Below are 22,357 nucleotides of genomic sequence, written 5' to 3'. Positions count from 1 at the left end.
TCTGACTGAGACTGGAAGGACCCTGGTGGTCATGGCCCCCAGACCTTGTGTTGGCCCAGGACAGGAAACATTCCCGAAGCCAACTCTTCAGACATGGATTGGACTGGACATTGGGTTGGAGAGGGATGCTGGTGAGGAGTGAGCTTCTTGGATCAGGCGGACACTTGAAACTATGTTGGCATCTCCTGCCTGGAGGGGAGATGAGAGGGTAGAGGGGGTTAGAAGCTGGCAAAATGGACATGAAAAGAGAGAGTGGAGGGAGGGAGCAGACTGTCTCATTAGGGGGAGAGTAATTAGGAGTATATAGCAAGGTGTATATAAGTTTTTGTGTGAGAGACTGACTTGATTTGTAAACTTTCACTTAAAGCACAATAACAATTATTAAAAAAATACATACATAGAGTTTTCTGTTTTGTGCATAAACACAGAGTTGGGCTTTTACAGAAGGTTGTAGTTACCCATTCTCCCTGGAAAGTTAAAACTAGTTTCAGAGAGACGATTTTTAATCTGATTCTTGAGGGATGAGTGGAAGGATATTTTCCAGTGGAAGAAAGAACTAGAGCTCATTAGAAGGAGTTAGCAGAACTTTGGCAGATCTAGGTTTGTGGCAGGTATTGGTGGAAAGTTTCATATGGTTGGTTTCTTAGTTTCTTAGTGCTTCTATAACAAAAATACAACAAGTGGGTGGCCCTAAAGAAGAGAGAGTTTATTTTCTCACAGTTCAGGAAGCTAGAGGTGGAATTTAGGGTACTGGCTCTAGGGGAAGACTCTCTCTCCATCAACTCAAGTGGAAGAGCCTTGTCTCTTTCAGCATACCTTGTTGGTCCTTAGTGATTTTCATATGGCATCTGTCTCAACCTCCACTTGTGCTCACTTTCTTCTGTGTCTATGCTGCTTCATAGAACTCAGAAGTGACTAAGATTAGGGTCCACCCTGTACTGATAGGGCCTCATTAATATAACAAAGAAAATCTTATTTCCAAACGGTATTGCAGCCACAGGTACAGGGTTTAGGGTTCCAACACATATTTGGGGGTACACAATTCAATCTGTAACAATTAGGGTTCCTAATTCATGGCAAGAGGTGCAGCAGGAAAGACTAAAAAAACTAGAAGATGCCTATTGCTAAGCATCTTGAGTATGAAGTATGAATCTAGGAAAATTAGAAATGGTCAAAAATGAAAGGAACGCATAAACATCGATATCCTAGGCATTAGTGAGCTGAAATGGACTGGTATCTGTCATTTTGAATCAGACAATCATATAGCCTACTATGCTGGGAATGACAACTCGAAGAGGAATGGTGTTGCATTCATCATCAAAAAGAATGTTTCAAGATCTATCCTGAAGTACAACACTGTCAGTGATAGGATAATATCCATATGCCTACAAGGAAGATCAGTTAATATGACTATTATTCAAATTTACACACCAACCACTAGGGCCAAAGATGAAGAAAAGAAGTTTTTTATCAGCTGCTACAGTCTGAAATTGATCGAACATGCAATCAAGATGCATTGATAATTACTGGAGATTGGACTGCAAAAGTTGGAAACAAAGAAGAAGGATCAGTAGTCAGAAAATATGGCCTTGGTGATAGAAACAATTCCAGAGATCGAATGATAGAATTTTGCAAGACCAACGACTTCTTCATTGCAAATACCTTCTTTCACCAACATAAACAGCGACTACACCCATGGACCGCGCCAGATGGAACACACAGAAATCAAATTGACTACATCTGTGGAAAGAGATGATGGAAAAGTTCGACATCATCAGCCAGAACAAGGCCAGGGGCCGACTGTGGAACAGACCATCAATTGCTCATATGCAAGTTCAAGCTGAAACTGAAGAAAATCAGAGCAAGTCCAGGAGAGCCAAAATGTGACCTGGAGTACATCCCACCTGAATTTAGAGACCATCTGAAGAATAGATTTGATGCATTGAACACTAGTGACCACAGACCAGACGAGTTGTGGAATGACATCAAGGACATCATCCATGAAAAAAGCAAGAGGTCACTGAAAAGACAGGAAAGAAAGAAAAGACCAAGATGGATGTCAGAGGAGACTCTGAAACTTGCTCTTGAGCATCGAGCAGCTAAAGCAAAAGGAAGAATTGATGAAGTAAAGCAACTGAACAGAAGATTTCAAAGGACCTCTCAAGAAGACAAAGTAAAGTATTATAATGACATGTGCAAAGAGCTGGAGATGGAAAACCAAAAGGGAAGAACATGCCTGGTGTTTCTCAAGCTGAAAGAACTGAAGAAATATTCAAACCTCGAGTTGCAATAGTGAAGGATTCCATTGATGCAGGAAGCATCAAAAGAAGATGGAAGGAATACACAGACTCATCATAGCAAAAAGAAATAGTCGATATTCAACCATTTCAAGAGGTGGCATATGATCAGGAACCGATGGTACTGAAGGAAGAAGTCCAAGCTGCTCTGAAGGGATTGGCGAAAAACAAGGCTCCAGGGATTGATGGAATATCAATTGAGATGTTTCAACAGACAGATGCAGCACTGGAGGTGCTCACTCACCTATACCAAGAAATATGGAAGACAGCTTCCTGGCCAATTGACTGGAAGAGATCCATATTTATGCCTACTCCCAAGAAAGGTGATCCAACCGAATGTGTGGAAATTATAGAACAACATCATTAATATCACACGCAAGCAAAATTTTGCTGAAGATCATTCAAAAACGGCTGCAGCCGTATATCGACAGGGAACTGCCAGAAATTCAGGCTGGTTTCAGAAAGGACATGGAACCAGAGATATCATTGCTGATGTCAGATGAATCCTGGCTGAAAGCAGAGAATACCAGAAGGATGTTTACCTGTGTTTTATTGACTATGCAAAGGCGTTCGACTGTGTGGATCATAACAAATTATGGATAACATTGTGAAGAATGGGAATTCCAGAATACTTAATTGTGCTCATGAGGAACCTTTACATAGATCAAGAGGCAGTCGTTCAGACAGAACAAGGGGATACTGATTGGTTTAAAGTCAGGAAAGGTGTGCGTCAGGGTTGTATTTTTTCACCATACCTATTTAATCTGTATGCTGAACAAATAATATGAAAAGCTGGACTATATGAAGAAGAACGGGACATCGGGATTGGAGGAAGACTCATTAACAACCTGTGTTATACAGGTGACACAACCTTGCTTGCTGAAAGTGAAGAGGACCTGAAGCACTTACTAAAGAAGATCAAAGATCACAGCCTTCAGTATGGATTACACCTCAACATAAAGAAAACAAAAATCCTCACAACTGGACCAATGAGCAACATCATGATAAACGGAGAAAAGATTGAAGTTGTCAAGGATTTCATTTTACTTGAATCCACAATCAACACCCATGGAAGCAGCAGTCAAGAAATCAAAAGACACATTGCATTGGGCAAATCTGCTGCAAAGGACCTCTTCAAAGTGTTGAAGAGCAAAGATGTCACCCTGAGACTAAGGTGAGCCTGACCCGAGCCATGGTATTTTCAATCACGTCATATGCATGTGAAAGCTGGACAGTGAATAAGGAAGACCGAAGAAGAGTTGACGCCTTTGAATTGTGGTGTTAGCGAAGAATACTGAATATACCGTGGACTGCCAAAAGAATGAACAAATCTGTCTTGGACGAAGTGCGACCAGAACGTTCCTTAGAGGTAAGGATGGCGAGACTGCCTCTTACATACTTTGGACATGTTGTCAGGAGGGATGAGTCCCTGGAGAAGGACATCATGCTTGGCAGAGTACAGGGTCAGCAGAAAAGAGGAAGACCCTCAACGAGGTGGATTGACACAGTGGCTGCAACAATGAGCTCAAGCATAACAACGATTTTAAGGATGGCACAGGACCGGGCAGTGTTTCGTTCAGTTGTGCATAGGGTTGCTATGAGTCGGAACCGACTCGATGGCACCTAACAACAACAACAACAAGCATCTTGAATTACAGGTTCATGAGGTTTTTTTTTTTTTTTTTTGCTTTGTTTTAAGATGATCCTATTTGCCTCTTGGGTGGTAGAATGGGTAGAAATTGTGATAGAATACCAGTTAGGCTTTTTTTTTTTTTTTTTGCAGTGGATTGAGTATAAAGTGGTGACAGTTTGAACCAAGACTATTGAACAGAATGAAAAGGGATAGATTAAGGTTATTGAGAACTTCTGGGCATAAATCAGATACATAAAGAGATTGGTCATGAGGGTGAGGGTGAAGAGGAGTAAGGATGGCTAAGTGGGGGATTACACAGGGTTTTTCATGGAATTAGTTATGTAAATTCAAGAAAGCTGGGGAAATAACCCAGTTCATTTAAATTAAAATGGATATGTTGAAACGGAAGATAATGAGATAATTGCAAATTGTGAAATAGTTAAGTTTTGGGTGAAGGGTTAGGGAGAGATGGCCTTGGATACAAGAGAGAAAAAAATAAACAGGATTCCTGTTCCCATGGAATTTGTAGCCTACTGGGGAATGACAGACATGCAGATATGACAAGGGTTGAGGGGTGGGAGAAAGTTTGCCCAAGAAAGTAAGACTTGAGTTGTGATCTGTGGTAGATCACAGTTCCAGACAGAGGGAGCAGCCTATGCAAAGGTCCTGTGGCTAGAGGATCTGAAATAGTTCTAAAAGTTCTCTTGTGGCTAGGAGCACAAACAGTGGGAAGCAGGGGAGGGTGAGGGGGAGAGTATTTTGAGAAGAAACTGAAGACACAGGGGGGGGCCATACAGATGCCTTGCTAAGGTTTTGGATTTTTTTTCTTTTCTTTTTCATCCTTATTCTAAGAGCTGTGGGTTCCATGCCCAAGTCCCATGCTTTTGCTGCTTAGTATGCATATTGCTTTCATTTACTAACCCTCAGAACAACACTTCTTGATCATTGCCATGTATCTGGGTCTCAGAAGGGAGCCGGGGGTGGAGAAATAAATTAGACATGTTTGAAAACCTTAAGAAGGCCCAGTATTTATAAGAGACAAGTTACCAGATAACAATGAAATGGTATACAAAGTAATACGAAAAGAGAAGCCAGAAGGGGCTAATAGGTCAGGGATCCTCACCAAACCTGATGGGCAAGGAGAGATTCCAAGAAGGGTAACATCTAAGCCCAAAGGACAAGTAGCTGTTTCTTAAAGTATTTAAAATTATAGCTAATATTTGAGTGCATACTGTGCTAGGTACCAGGATAAGTGCTTTTCATTCACGTTGAACATATGAAGTCATATGAGATATATTCTGTTTGTATCCTCCTTTTAGCCACTTGCTATTGAATCAATTTCAACTCACAGAGACCCCACGTGTGTCAGAGTACAACTTTTCTCCGTAGGGTTTTCAATGGCTATGACCTTTTTGGAAGCAGATCACCAGGCCTGTTTTCCAAGGTGACTCTGGGTGGGTTCGAACCGCCAACATTTCAGTTAATAGCCACGTGCTTAACCGTTTGCACCAGCCAGGGACTCTTTTAAGCAATTTGTTACCAATCATACAGCTAGGACATGGGAGAGCGCCAAGATCTGAGCAAAGATACTGTGTACTTCAGGTAAGGGCTGGAAGGCAGGGAGACCAAACTGTGGCTCTCAGGTCAAAATGTCGTGACATGAGATGATGCTGGTTTAGAATGACTACAACCACTTGGAGAAATATTTAAGGACCTGTAAGTGCAGCATCTTTGCCCAAATTTAGTGATAAGAGCTTGAACCAAAATAAGGCTCACCTTTACCCTTGAACTAGTGAAACCCTTTGCACCATGTTGTGTCAGGAATGAGTAACACGTATGCAGCAGAGAGCACATTAGCGCGGAGACAATCCAAAAGGACCTGTTTCCATCTCATTTGACTTCTCTTCTCTCTCCCTGTAATTACTTCATTTCAGCTAAATCACAGCGTACTATGATTTAACAAGCAGAACAGACGCTTCTCTGTCGATATTTCGCAGGCACCCTTCCCGAGTTCCCACCGGCTATCCAGCTTGGAACATTTACCAATGAAGATTAAATGGATTTTTCAGTATGGATTATGCCTCAACATAAAGAAAACAAAAATTCTCACAACTGGACCAATAAGCAACATCATGATAAGTGGAGAAAAGATTGAAGTTGTCAAGGATTTCATTTTACTTGGATGCATAGTTAACACTCATGGAAGCAGCAGGCAAGAAATCAAAAGATGCATTGCATTGGGCAAATCTGCTGCAAAGGACCTCTTTAAAGGGTTGAAATGCAAAGATGTCACCTTGAAGACTAAGGTGCTCCTGACCCAAGCCATGATATTTTCAGTTGCATCATATGCGTACAAAAGCTGGACAATGAATAAGGAAGGCCGAAGAACTGACTCCTTTAATTGCGGTGTTGGCAAAGAATACTGAATATATCATGGACTGCCAAAAGAACAAACAAATCTGTCTTGAAAGAAGTACAACTAGAATGCTCCTTGGAAGCAAGGATAGCGAGACTACATCTCACATACTTTGGACATGTCGTCAGGAGCAATCAGTCCCTCGAGAAGGACATCATACTTGGTAAAGTACAGGTTCATTGAAAAAGAGGAAGACTCTCAATGAGATGGATTGACACGGTGGCTGCAACAATGGGCTCAAGCATAACAACGATTGTGAGCATGGCACAGGGCCAGACAGTGTTTCATTCTGTAGTACCTAGGGTCACTATGAGTTAGAACTGACTCAATGGCACCTAACAATAACAACATCCAGGCTCAAATGGGGGACCAATGAGTGATTGCTTAGGGGCCCAGAAAAATCACATAGATGTGCCTCATGGTCAGTTTTGCTGCCTAAATCCTGCCCTGGTAGGCAGCTGCCCATATTCTGTTAGTACACCTTGAGGTAAGTAAACATTAGTTACCTTTAGGTTCATTCTTTTAGGTTAGTAAACTTTCGAAGATTCCCTGGATGGTGCAAACAGGTAAGTGCTTGACTACTAACTGAACAAAGATTGGTGGTTTGAATTCCCCCAGAGGCGCCTCAGAAGAAAGGCCTGGAGACCTACTTCCAAAAAATCAGTCATTGAAAATCCTATGGAGTGCAGTTCTATTCTGACACACGTGGGCTCAGACTCAACTCCATGGTAACCGATTTGAGTTTTGTTTTTAAACTTTGGGGTAGAATGCTCACTGGACTAATCAGGAAAGAGACGGCAGCTTTTAAAGCAAAGAGAAGTTGGCATGAGCTAGGGAGAGGGCAGGCATGCTCTGACCAGAGGTTGTTACAACCACACCTACTCCTTCAAAATTCATCCCTCTTCTCTTCACCTCTTTCCAAAACCTTTTAAGTGTATTTCTTTCCCCAGTTGCCTCCCAGTGAAGAGAGAAAATCCATCCTAAAGCTACAGAATGAAATGCAGATCCTTAATTATTCCCATGCTTCCTGCAGACTTGAAATTCCAGCCTCTCTTTCATTCCCATGCATTTTTTGTTAACGCTGCACATGTGTAAATAATCAAACGTAGCCAGTGGCCTGGGAGTGTTTTCTTTGTAAAATGCGTATCTACTAGGAGTCGGCAGAGCTCTGAGTACAAGTAGTGACTTGTAGTTGCAGAATTACAGACTTTTAGTCCTAGAAGGAATTTTAAAGACCCCCTTCCAGACCCTGTCATTTGATAAATCAGGGGACTTAGGCCCACAGGGGGATATGAGCCCTCCACACTTGCAGGATGAAAACTTTTGGCTTCCTGATCCTAAACCACTATTATTTCAACTCTGGTGCCCCGACCTAAAATACAGCATTGCATTTCTTACGAAGCTGTATGTCCCTTTACTTCTTAATCAAAGGCGTAATCAATCATCATTTGCAAGGCAGTCATTTTAAGAAGGAGGAAATGAAATTCCCCAATGTAGTTACATTTTAATTTGTAAGGAACCACTGATCACGGGAAGCAGAGCCTCTTAAAGGGAAGGTCACCAAAATGCGCGCTGGATATCACCCACGGCACTCAAACTCATTGTGAGTCTAGAGCATGCTTGGCAAACCTGGTTCTGTAAAGGGCCAGAGAGTAAATATTTTAGGCCGCATTATCACAGCTACTCAGCTCTGCCCTTGTAGGGAGAAAGCAGCCACAGATAATATTTATAAAGGGAGGAACATGGCTGTGTTCCAACATTGCTTTGCTTATGGACACTGGAAATTTGAATTTTACATAATTTTCACATGTCACAAAATATTATTCTTCTTTTGATTTAAAAAAAATATTTAAAAATGTGGAAATTGTTCTTCACTCATGGCTGTACAAAAATAGGGAGTGCCTGGATTCAGCCCATTGCCGTAGTTTGCTGACCCCTGCTGTAGGATACGATGCTAAAAAATGTTTCCCAATATCATGTGTTCTAGTAGGAAATGTGCTTTTGGCCATAAGAAGAATTCTTTTAGCACATATTCTATTTTTCATTGTAGTCCATGAAAAAAAATTGAGATATTTCCCTGTGGAGGTCCCCAGAACATTTTGAAGTATAGAGTAAATCTACTCTTTCCCTCCTAGATTATTATTCTCTTGGAAAGAGGACTGTATCTTATTTTTCTTGAAATCACTGATGTGTAGCACACTGTCACAAGGCCACGTCATTGGCACCCAGTGAAGGATTCTTTTGGTGGAATAAACCGTGTGTCAATCCCCTCCTTAGGGTTCTTCAGAGTGTCCCCCTTACTGCAGACTGATGAGTCCCAGCTCAGTGTCAACGCTTCTTTTTTTTTCTAATTTTCTTTCTCTTATTCATTTTTACATTCACTTGATCGGTATGGAGCATCTGCAAGGGGGCACACAAGGCTCCCTATCATGTGACAACAGCCCATTCTCTGGTCTCAGCTGAGGCCATGCTCCACATACATACATTCAGGTGTTTGACTCACAGGTATCGACTGTCTAGCACTGCCAATCCCCGTTCTAGCTACTGAGGATACAGTGGTGAGCAGGCCAGTTAGAACTCCTGCCTTCATGGAGCTTTCAGCCGGGCTAGGAGACTGTTGAAGGCAATCACAAAGAGTGACTGAATTGCAATTTTGACAAAGGCAGGAAGGGAAGGGATAAGACATCGTGAGACATGTCTACCCTATACTCCAGCCACATTGAACTTGGCCCAGTTTCCAACACTAGCAATACTCTCCCAGGCTGTCCCTTCTGTCTGATGTAAAGTCCTGCTCCCCAAATTCTGGATAACTCCTGTCATCTGTCCCTAAAGGTCCCATGAATAGACTCTTCCTCTGTGAAGCAGTCTCTAACTCTCCCCCAGCCAAGCTGAGTTAGTTGTGTGTGCTGCTGTGCCCCCATCACACACTGGCCTACTCTGATTGATTTCTTTATATCTATTTTTTTTAATAATTTATTTTTGTTGTTGTTGAAAATATACGCAGCAGAATTTCTACCAACTGAACAGCTCCTACACGTACAATTCAGTGACATTGATTACATTCTTTAAGTTGTGCAAACATCCTCGCCCTCCTTTCCCAAATCGTCCTTATTCTATTAACATAAACTCCCTGCCCCCTAAGCTTCCTATCTATCTGATTTTTCCAGTTGCTGTTGTCACTTTGATCCCAGATAGATAGTTCCTAGAAAAGCATAACACTCAAGGCAAACATTCTTTACCAATTAAACTAAACTCTTGTTTAAAGAAGACTCCTGGGGATATTTTTGGTTTTAGGTTTAAAGATGATCTCAGGGCAATAGTTTGGGGGTTCATCCAGCCTCAATGGCTCCAAAAAGTCTGGATTCCATTTTTTATTAGATTTAAAACCCTTCAAGCACTGACGTATCTCTCCTTCAGCATTGTGAGCCACTGTGCCATTTACCTAGCACGATGTCAGGCTCAGCAGATAGGTGACGCTGAACAAATGCATGAGTGTGTGAATGAAAGCAGCACCCATCATGGTGGCAGAACCAAGTACATGATGCTTGGGGACTTGCTCTTGGGAATGGTTATATTGTGCATTAAACATAAGTCAACCCTTTTTAGGTACCACCCAAGTCCCCCACCAGCACCGCCATAAACACCTGACATTTAAAAGCCACTTTATTTGCATTGGAAACCCTGGTGGCATAGTAAGTGCTATGTTAAGTGCTATGGCTGCTAACTAAAGGGTCAGCAGTTCGAATCCGCCAGGCGCTACTTGGAAACTCTATGGGGCAGTTCTACTCTGTCCTATAGAGTTGCTATGAGTTGGAATCGACTCGATGGCACTGGGTTTGGTTTGTTTGCTTTTTTTATTTGCATTTGCTCCTTCATTGCTGAAAACTCATTATTAGGGAGACAGGTCAAGTTTTGTTTTGTTTTGTTTTTTTTGCCTTCGTTTTTTTAGTGGAGGACTTTGTCATTTTGTCTCTCTTTATTTCATCATTACTCCATGTTCAACAATTGCAGAAGGTAAGTCCCCCCTTATATGCATGGGGGTTGGGGAGGCAGTGGCAATTTGCGGAGTCCAACAGAACCAGGTTAAACATTACTATTCATCAAGACATGACACCGTTTAACCTCAATTAACCCACATCTGAAGATCAAGGCTTCTGGGTTACTAGAGAGAATCAATATCCTACTTTATCAATTATTGAAATTCAAACCAATGACATTCCTTGACATTTTTTTCTTTTTTTTTTTATTAACTTTTATTGAGCTTCAAGTGAGCGTTTACAATTCAAGTCAGTCTGTCACATATAAGTTTACATACATCTTAACTCCGTACTCCCACTTGCTCCCCCCCTAATGAGTCAGCCCTTCCAGTCTCTCCTTTCGTGACAGTTTTGCCAGCTTCCCACTCTCTCTATCCTCCCATCCCCCCTCCAGACAGGAAATGCCAACACAGTCTCAGGTGTCCACCTGATATTATTAGCTCACTCTTCATCAGCATCTCTCTCCTACCTACTGTCCAGTCCCTTTCATGTCTGATGAGTTGTCTTCGGGAATGGTTCCTGTCCTGGGCCAACAGAAGGTTTGGGGACCATGACCGCTGGGATTCCTCTAGTCTCAGTCAGACCATTAAGTATGGTCTTTTTATGAGAATTTGGGGTCTGCATCCCACTGATCTCCTGCTCCCTCAGGGGTTCTCTGTTGTGCTCCCTGTCAGGGCAGTCATCGATTGTGGCCGGGCACCAACTAGTTCTTCTGGTCTCAGGATGATGTAGGTCTCTGGTTCATGTGGCCCTTTCTGTCTCTTGGGCTCTTAGTTGTCGTGTGACCTTGGTGTTCTTCATTCTCCTTTGATCCAGGTGGGTTGAGACCAATTGATGCATCTTAGATGGCCGCTTGTTAGCATTTAAGACCCCAGACGCCACATTTCAAAGTGGGATGCAGAATGTTTTCATAATAAAATTATTTTGCCTATTGACTTAGAAGTCCCCTTAAACCATGGTCCCCAAACCCCCGCCCTTGCTCGGCTGCCTTGACATTTTTTGAAATGAGTTTTAAAATCCTGCCAAGCTAGGCATCATTGGGAGCTAGAGTATGGCCCTTCAGGGAGACGTTGTCAGTTGGTCTCAGTTTGCTTTTTTTTTTTTTTTTTCAGTAAGATGGAATAAAATTCACTAAATGATTTTCTGAGAGTGAAAAAGAGAAAACACATGTCCAGATTCTTCAAGTTGCTCCTTAGGGCTGTTATTTCTGAAAATGAATGGAAAACATTTAAGTGAATATAAATGAGTAACTAATGATAGATTTAAAAAATACCCCATTAGAAGAGTCCAGCCTAGAGAGAGTCAGCAACATGATCAGGGGTCCGAGGAAAGTGGAAGGTGGAGAGCACTGTTAGGGAGCACAGGGTTTGAACCTGGATAGGCGGGGACTCAAATGCAAGGCTGTCTTTTTCTGTATGATGCTATTGGGTGCTGTTGAGTTGATTTCAACTCATAGCGACCCCAAGTGACAGAGTAGAACTGCCCCATAGGGTTTCCTTGGCTGTAATCTTCATAGAAGCAGATCAACAGGTCTTTCTCCAGTGGAGCTACTGGGTGGGGTCAAATTGCCAACTTTTCAGTAAGCAGCCAAGCACTTAACCATTGCACCACCAGGGCTCTTTAGTTTCTGCATAAACGAAGGCAATGTTACAAGTAGCCATCAAGTCCATTCCAACTCATGATGACCCCATATGTGTTAGAGTAAACTGTGTTTCATAGGATTTATAACGGCTGATTTTTTAGAAGTAGATTGTCAGGCTTTTCTTCCAAGGCACCTCTGGGTGGACTTGAACCTCCAACCTTTCTGTTAGCAGCCAAATGCACTAACAGTTTGCACTACCTTCTACTGCATCTCTAAAGGCTTCATCCATAAAATGGGGCTATGACTCCTTACAGCAAAGATTTTTGTGACTGTTACACAAAAAGTGTACCATTACGTGTGGAGTGCTCGGTGCTAGGGACTTGGTAAGTACTTAATAAATATTACCTAGCATTAGTGTCACATCCATGACAAAGTATTCCCAGTCTAGTTTCAGAGCCCTACTGAATTTTCTTCTATTCGTTGATTGACTGATTCACTTATTCATTTGTTCAATACACATCTGTTAAGCATCTGTGAGGTACCTGTCACTGTTTATGCCACAACCCCTCTTCTCAGGCAGCACACAGTGCCACCTAAGTGACCACAGGCAAATCTGCCATTTTCAGTCCATACATTCAAGCAAGCTCAAGCGTTCTCTGAGGACAAAATAAAACACTGGATATGGCAGGGTTTTGCCAACTATTACCTTGTATAGTCATGGAAACAGGAAAACCCTGTACTAGTTTCCACTGCCATTTTTTGGCACATACGTTCAACCTTGAAGCGTAATCTTCCAGCATTAAGCCCTTTGAATCTTGTTTGTTTTTCTGCCCTCACAACATAATTGGGGACCTTTTTTATGGAAATGGAACATTCTCAAGGGAAAGCTTTTACCAAAGATGTAGTGTAGACTGTCCTGCTAACACAAATCCCTTCGCCAGTCATCAAAGGTCTTCTGCGATTATGTAACAAAGGGTGTATGAGCCCAGTACAGGCCCCAGGTATGGACTGGAGTGGCTGGGGTGGGGAACACTGGGGGCCAGGGCTGAACCCAGGTCTCAGCCCTCGGTAGTCAAGTGGTCTGAGAGTCACCCCAGAGAGAAATCATTGAGACTTCAAGGAAGCTGGAAAGACCCCATTATCAGTCCCCAGTTCTCCCCCTTTTTTGCTTCTCCCCTGCTTCAGTGCTGGCAGGAAGTGTTTTAATCTGGGTGAATTTTCTCTTCTCAAGAAGGACCCTATGATAACCAAAAAAAAAGAGTTGCCATTAAATTCAATGATTCATGGAGGCCCCATGTGTGTCAGAGTAGAACTGTGCTACGTAGGGTTCTCATGGCTGGGACCTTTCGGAAGAAGTTCTCCAGGCCTCTCTTCTGAGGCACCTCTGGGTAGTTTTGAACTGCCAACCTTTTGATTAGTGGCCAAACACTTAACCATTTATGCCACCAGGGCTGCCTGATTTGTAGCTCTCTGGGGTTGATGCTAGGTTTCAGAGAAAGGACTTCTGTTGTTTTGGTGGGAACTCTCTTGAGATCTAAATGCTGATTTCAGCTGGGGAAAACAACCTAGGCCCTATAACAGGACCAATTGGTGAGTACAAACCAAGCCTAAGGAGAAAGGGAGCCACCAAAATTTCAAAATAAGATAACACTGTGTTAGAATGTAGTGGGGCCCAGCCTCTTGTACTGGCCTCATGCTCTGCCCTGCCACCCGCTTACCTTTGAATCTCACTGCAGAATCTTCCTAGTACCTCAGACACACTCTGGACATTCCCACCTCAGCATATGTTACAACTTAAAATGCACCCAGATCCTGGATATTAAACTTCTACTTGTTCTTCAAGGCCCAAATCTAAGACTGTGTCCTCCTAAGAGTCATACCACGTGAGCTCTTAGCATCCCTTCACCTTGAATCACAGTATTTATGGGTCTTGCTGCCCACCAGATAGGCAGTTCCTGAAAAACAGAACCCTTTTTATAGACCTGAATGACACTGAAGCAATGAGAAAAGATAATTTGGAAAAGACCTCAGTTCTACTCACAGTTGAAGGGCAGGATCAGATAAGACTGGCTCAAGGTCCATTAACCCATGTAGGATGCCTTCCTTGACTCTTTGGATCTGAGTGAGGTTCTCACTCTGTTGGGCTCTGATTTTCCTCTGGGCTATGCTTTCTAGATCATATCACACTATATTGTAATTGTTTGTTTGTTTGCTTGCTGTCTCCTTCACTTTTTTTTTTTTTTTAATATAGAAGCTATGTCTTATCTCAAAAAACCGTTGCCATTGAGTCAATTCTGACGCACGGTGACCTAGTGTGTGTCAGAGTAGGACTGTAAGCCATAATGTTTTCGATGGCTAATTTTTCAGAAGTAGATCACCAGGCCTTTCTTCTGAGGTGCCTCTGGGTGTATTCCAACCTCCAACCTTCCAGCTAGCCGCTGAGCACATTAACCATTTGCTTCACCCAGGGACTCCACTCATCTCAGTACTCTCGAATTGATACAGTAACTGACATATGTTAAGTTCTTGGAGACATTCTGTGGACTGAACACATGAATGGCTTAAGGAAAATAGAAACGATTTCTGACTTTATGATTAAGAACCCAGGTATATGGAAAATGGAGAGACAAGGCCAATGATATAACTGAACCATTGCGATGAAGTTTGGTTCTTATTGAGTAGCAAGGTCTAAGACTCTGGGACTTTTACCGTGCTTTGGAAACCAGACAAGAGAAGGTGAACTCTTGCGACAGTCATAGAAAATGTGTTCCTTAGTCATTGTTAAGTTTTTATTTACCTTGGTTTGATTTTATTTTCTCATTCACTAGTTTCAGAGGGCATGCTCTGGGAACCTGGAGCTTCCTTTTGTCATTCAGTGTTATTCAAAGGTATGGGTTGGCTTTCTTTCCTTTGCTCTTTAACTTTATACCTCCTTCCTTTTTGCTAATCTTAATCTTCAAATTTTAAATACCTATAATAAAATTAAATGGAGGGATTAAAAAAAGGCTAGGTTGAGTAAAAACCTAATGCCATGGACCCTGTCCAACCATCCTAAAGGGAAGTAGAAATTTTTGTTGAGCTCAGACTTACCATAGGAACACGGTAGCAGATAGAAGCAGTCAGTCTGCCAAGAATTCTCCTTATGTTCCTGGCTCATAGTAATTGCTCAGTAAATGCCAATTGAGTGAATAAATGTCAGTTGAAAGAATAGATGGTTGATGGGAATGAACGTTTCATATTCCAAAACAGGTATGAGTCAGAGGATGTTAGCCCCTTTTAATGTTTTCAAGAGACTGTGTTTGAGTGTGCCTGCATGTGCTTTGCTTAATTCATTCTCCATCAAAGAAAATACATCATGGAGATTTTAGTATGTTTAGATTCAAATTCTGGAACTAAACTTTATATCCAGTTGTCATGATAACTGTGTTACTGAGACAATTAGATACTAACCTGAGTGTTTGGGAAGGCTTATTCTTTCAGGAGAGGGTTTTTATTGGACTAGAGCCCTGTTCAACTTCCGGTCCTTCATCTTTCAGATACCGTTCTCAGAAGGAGATCCCAAATCCATCATCCCTTCTCACTGGCAGGGGAACTGGACCTTACTAGCATGCTATGTGTGAACTCCAAGTCATTATAATGATGCTATGGACAGTTCCATTGTATATAGAGGGAAAATGAGGCACAGTCAGGGGAAACTACTTGCCTTCAGACATACAAACAAGAGAATTGGAATATGCTTATGACAGCATGATATCCTAAAATGCCAGTGCTCTTTTTTTTAACCCATCATGCCCAGATGTCCCATGTCCCTTCCAGGAGACACTCAGAATCTCAAGCAGAGGAATAGCTGCTGTGATTTCAGTACTGGACTCCATTAGAGGAAGGGTAAAGTTTTTTGGATTCCTCCAACAATTGAAAGCAAAGATGTCACCTTGAAAACTAAGGTGCGCCTGACCCAAGCCATGGTATTCCCAGTCGCATCATATGCATCTGAAAGCTGGACAATGAATAAGGAAGACCGAAGAAGACTTGACGCCTTTGAATTGTGGTGTTCGTGAAGAATATTGAATATACCAAGGACTGCCAAAAGAATGAACAAATCTGTCTTGGAAGAAGTACAACCAGAATGCTCCTTAGAAGCAAGGATGGCAAGACTGTGTCTTCCTACTTTGGACATGTTGTCAGGAGGGATCAATCCCTGAAGAAGGACCTTTTGCTTGGTAAAGTATAGGATCAGCAGAAAAGAGGAAGACCCTCAGTGAGGTAGACTGACACAGTGGCTGCAACAATGGGCTCAAGGATAACAACGATTGTGAGGATAGCACAGGACTGGGCAGTGTATCGTTCTATTTCCATACGGTCACTATGAGTCGGAACCGACTTGACGGCACCTAACAACAACCAACATTAGCTTCCAATCAGTTTTGTGCAGCGCATGCAGGCTGGGCAATAAAGGAGATGCAATATGCAGCTCCCTACCAGCCGTGAACCTAGATGGACGTCAAGATGTCATTTTTTGCCTTCTGAAAATGAAATGTTAATTTACCCACTAAGACCCTCCACGGGTTTAGTTTGTAGGCTAATAACAGCTCGCATAAGAACAAGGGAAATGTCATCCCTGCTTTGATGTGTGATCCAAAAAAGAAAAAAAAAAGAACTATCTTTACTTTCAAAAGGGGAGATATTTATGAATCCAGTTGCAGTGGGAGATATAAAGGGATTTGTCAAACCCTGTTGTGATTTCAGTGATGCAGAAAAATAGCAATTCCATTCACTGAGCCCATCCAAATGCAAGCTCCCAAGTGGGGCTGCCCTCCTGTGTCCTTGGCCATGGCTTGGAGCCTGCCTCAGCCTCCTGGGCCTCTTAGGGAGCCCAGGACACCATTTCCCTTTCTTTTTCTTTTCTTTTTTTTTTTGCTTATTCATTTATTTGTTTGTCCTCTGTGGTCTTGATTTGAAAAGTAAAAAATACAACGGGAGAATTTGCACCCACATCATCAATCACAACCCTGCCTTGGCCTTGACACAAGAAATGCCAAAGATATTAAGTTGCTCGGGTTTGTCGTGGGTGCTTTACTTTCAAAGTCAATGTAAAGCAGGCAGCTGGATTTGCCTTCCTAATAAAGGCTGCCTTCAGAGCAGCTGAGTGAGCTGCTTCTGTGGAAAAAGTTGTCTGGAAGAGAGTTGGTAGCAATAGCATTCAAAGGCAGGAAGGAAGATAATAAAAAGTCTTATTGCCTGATATATAATGTCTCACACTGCGTTCAAATTTTAAACTAAGTATTGTTGTTATTGTTAGGTGCTGTCGAGTTGGTTCCAACTCATAGCTACACTACATACACCAGAACAAAAGGCTGCTTGGCCCGGTGCCATCCTCACAATTGTTGCTATGTTTGAGCCCATTGTTGCAGCCACTGTGTCATTCCATCTCGTCAAGCGTCTTCCAATTTTTGGCTGGCCCTCTACTTTACCAAGCATGATGTCCTCACTCCAGGAACTGGTCTGTCCTGATAACATGTCCAAAGTATGTGAGATGAAGTCTAATCCTTGCTTCCAAGGGGCACTCTGGCTGGGTTTCTTCCAAGACAGATATCTTTGTTCTTCTGACAGCCTATGGTATATAAACTAGGTATTTGATGCCAATTTGGCTGATGAGGAAACCCAAGCTCAAGTGAGTTAAGTACTGTAATTTTTCCAATACCATACAACTCATTTAGGCTCCAAAGCATAGTTTCAAACCCATATTGACCTGACACTTCCTACTACCCTATGATCCCACTCATTATAAACATCCATATTAACCCAAACATCTGCTCATTCACAGGTCCCATAATACAGTATTTGTGACTCTGAAATAATTCACTTTATCAAATGATGAAAGGCATCAGTTCTCTCAAGAGGACCACAAGAGATATAGTCCCAGAACTTAACCGTCTGTTAGATTTCCCTTCGTTTAGAATGAGGCTTAATGTTACTTTAGAGTCTTCAAGCAGAAGCTCTGTGAATCTAATACTCTAAGTGAAGAAAACTTGAAAAGCCAACATCTACGTTCTTCTGGCTTGGGTTGTCATTTAGCTTTTCCTGGAGAAGATAGTGGGGTAGAAAACGTACAGGCCTGCGAATCAAGAAACCTGGGCTCTTTGTGCTTATTTTGCCTCTAGATGCTTACATGACTTTTGGTAGGTCACTCAAGTGTTAAGATGTCACCTGTAAAATTAGTATGCTGTTTAAATGCACACATATGCACACACTGACCTGCTTGCTCTCTCTGCATAAGTAGGTTTAATTATAAAGAACACAATAATTCCTGGGTACCTACTACATAAACCAGCTGCTGTCCTAGAGACTTTACATACTGTTATGGATTTAGGTGTGTCCCTCTAGAAAGATATGTTGAACTCCTCACCTCTGGAAACTGCAAACATGACCTTGTTTGGGAATAGGGTCTTTGAAGATGTTATTAGTTGAGTTAACATGAGGTCATACTGGAGTAGAGTGAGTCCTAATTCAACATGTCTAGTTTCCTTATAAAAGTAGAAGGGACGCAGAGACAGACAGGCACACAGGGAAGAGGCCATGTGAAGATGGAAGCAGTGTTTGAAATGATGCACCTACAAGCCAAGGAAAACCAAGGAATGCCAGGACCCACGAGGAGCTAGGGAAAGGCCAGGAAGGATCTTCCTGTAGAGCCTTCGGAGGACTGCGGCTCTGCAGACACCTTGATTTCTGACTTCTGGCATCCAGAACTATGAGACATTAATTTTCTGTTGTTTTAATCCACTCGTTTTGTGGTACCTTGTTATGGCAGCTCTAGGAAACTAACACATGTACTTTAAATATTACAATTATTCCCATTTAACAAACAAGATGATTGAGGGTCATAGAGATTAAGAGAATTCTTTAAATCACAAACTGATGAAGTTGCAAACCCATCTCAGGAATGTCTGAGTTCAAATCCATGCTTCTTCTACTATATATAAAATTAAAAAAAAAAAAAATTTTTTTTTTTTAATCTACGTTCACCTGAAAGGTTTTACTATGATTAGTGTAGATACTATAATAGATACCCCAACATAAGGTTGAGCCTAAAGGAAGCTCAGTGTATGACCAATGGGGTGTGTAACAAGGACAACTAAATTACAGAGGTGCTTTTCCAGGCCACAGGAGGACCTAGCCCATTGCTATATATGACCAGGAAAATGGATAGGGGTCAGTCTACCACAGATTCTCTGAAGTTGAAGGTACCCAAGGAGAGTGGAGCAGGCAATCACCAGGTCATGGACAGAATTTGTTTCCATTCTCATGGATAGAACAGATATTTCATCCTTAACTACTTTACCTCCCTTGAGAATTTGGCTTGTTAACCACACACTTGCAACACAAATGTCAAGTTCCCATTTGATTACAGTTCTACTTTTCTGGCTATGATCTCCTGTAAGGGAAAATTCATGACTTGACCTAAACAAATAACTGTGACCACAGCCTACCTTTGACTGCACACCTGGGAAGTCCACACTTAAAGACAGGGCTATTCTTGGCATCCACATTGGTCCCTATTTTCTATTTCATTTTAGGTAGGTCTTCCATTGTAAATTACTTTGTACCCTTCATAGAAGGAGATGAGCTCAATTTGCCTAGGAATAAATAAGTGCTGATCAAAGACGAAGTGTAGATCCTACTTTCAGCTGAAAATTACCAACACAGTGACTTCAAATGGTGTATTTCCATAATTCTAAAAAGTTTTTTAACCATAGTTTCATTTGTTCCATTCACTGCCAGATGTCCAGACTCTTCCAATTTTGCACCAAGTCTGGAATTTTTATTCAATAGTCAAAAACTAAGCACCTATTGAGGGATAGATAGAGGACTAGGTAGATCACAGTCTCTACTAACAACAAGCTCATGGTAAAAGTGAGAGATTAAAAAAAAAATTTTATAGGCATGAGAAATAAACTATTACAGCACAATGTAAAGAATGAGTACCTTTCCTGGTGGGGATGAAGAAGGGAATGTTATAGGTGTCTTTTTTCACTTCGTTTAATAATTTCTCATTTTATCTGCCACACTTTACATTTCAATTCATTCTGCGACTTAGGTCACCTCCCTTAAATACCATACTAAATATTTTCCCCCAACCTCCTCCAACGTACTCATTCCAATGCTGTCAAGGTACAACATTATTACGTACAACTTTATTATAACTCTCTGTTACCTATAGAAATCAATAATGAACCTTAAGGATGCTCTCAATGCTGTAGGCTGAACATACACATCAGGACTTACCTTCTTAAGTCTTCCATGAACCTGGCTGTGTGCACATGCTTGTTTCTTCATTCTTCTCATGTAGGATGACAAGAAAGTACTATGTTGCCTGTGACTAGTTCTAACTCCTACCCTTGGGGTGGGTGTTGGTTTAATCTCAACTCTGAAGAAAAGCAGAGCAGAGCAATGTATAAAAAACACAGGCAAGTTTGGATGAGGCTACCAACCTGTGGTTCTTGGGAGAAGAGAAGCTGAGGGTCATAGGTTGGCCATGTGGACTAAGGGACACATCAAAAAGGAATTCAGGAAGGCTATTCGACGGCACTGGGTATGCTGTGAGGAACCCTGGTGGTGCAGTGGTTAAAAGCTTGGCTGCTAACCAAAGCATCAGCAGTTCAAATCCACCAGCCATTCCTTAGAAACCCTATGGAGCCGTTCTACTCTGTCCTATAGGGTCGTTATGAGTCAGAATCAACTCCAAAACATAGGATATGCTGTGGACGGTGTAATATTCCTTGCTGCTATGGGATATTAAGTAAAATGGACATTACTCACTAAGGCTTTGGGCACAAAGTACTCATTTCTGGAAAATGTAAACAGTTGCCAAGTCTTGCACTTATCTAACAGTGGACTCAAGGTCAAAACTGAGGGAGCCAGGAGGGTCAGGAGGACAGCTGACATCTAGGTAAGAGAGTTATTGGGTAAAAATTAGTATATGTAAACACCTCATATGAAATATTCTGTTTATTATCATAAAAGTAATTTATGGATGAGGTTTTTGAAGGAGTAACACTGCCTCAAGCATAAAGAACCAGTCCTACAGGTAAAATTGTAAACATTAACAAAAGACCAAATAGAGAGAAAATAAAGAATGGAACTTAATTTTAAGTGTCTTTATCTCTGCAAGTAGACCATGGGGTTCTTGGTGGAAGAATAATTTAATGTATTAATAGATTGATCGATGTTCCTTAAGCCAGGAGGAAAATGCAATTTCGTTTTCTCCCTTGCCACTCCCCACTTCTACCCCATGGACACCATATTCTTTAAGAATTTATCGTGTGTGGAAGGAAAAAAAGCATACAATTCCTGAACAACCCCCGTTCTCACAGAGCCAGTATAGTCATCAGGAAACAAGGCATGAATATGAATAACTAACATCTAAAAAAATCTGAGGAGGAAATGCTTGATGTCACAATGTGAAGCTAAAGGGGTCTGTAGGATCATTGGGAGGAGAGAAGGCTGCCCACTGGGGTGGGGAGCAGTCAGGAACAAGACCTTGAAGATGATCGTTTGATGGATGGCAATACAGAACGGGCATTCTGGGCTGTAGAAATGTACACAGCAAAGACGTATGAAAAGAGCAGAAAACACAGTATTATTGGTCCAGGGCACAGGGACCACTATTTAATTAGAACCTATTTTATGGTAAATACTGTCACTTTACTTACAGTCATCTCTTTTAATCAAAACCCTCACAATGATCCTATTGGGTAACATCCAATGTGTCATGAAAACTAACTTTTATTAAGTGCCTATATTGTATTGTATTATATTATAAGGAGCCCTGGCAGCCCAAAGGTTAAGCAGCTTAGCTGCTAACCAAAAGGTCGGTGGTTCAAACTCACCAGCTGCTCCGTGGGAGAAAGATGTGGCAATCTGCTTCCATAAAGATTACAGCCTTGGAAACTCTATGGGGCAGTTCTACTCTGTCCTATAAGGTCTCTGTGAGTTGGCATCGACTCAACAGCAATGGATTTTTGGATATTATATTTGATATATGTTCATCTTTATGCTATGTACTTTGCACTTTGTGGTAGATTGATTATATTGTTGGCCCCAGTTATTGGCTTCCCTGTATCCATGTCCCTGCTTATAAATTTGTAAACTCCTTTGCGACTCTGCACTGGCTCTTGACTGGTTTTAACTAATAGCATGTGGCAGAAGTTCTAAGCCCAGGCCTTAATAGACTTTGAAGAGAGCCCCACCCCCTTTGAAGTCCTGCCAAATCACCATAAGAACCATCCCAGACTAGCCTGATGGAGAATGAGAGATGACCACACAGATGTTCTGGCTGAGACCATTCTAGACTAACCTTCAGCTAGCCAACTCCCAAATACGTGAAAGAACACA

The sequence above is a fragment of the Loxodonta africana genome, chromosome 21 (genome assembly GCF_030014295.1).
Source record: "Loxodonta africana isolate mLoxAfr1 chromosome 21, mLoxAfr1.hap2, whole genome shotgun sequence".
In the NCBI taxonomy this organism is placed as follows: Eukaryota; Metazoa; Chordata; class Mammalia; order Proboscidea; family Elephantidae; genus Loxodonta; species Loxodonta africana.
Note: the sequence above shows the minus strand (reverse complement) of the source record.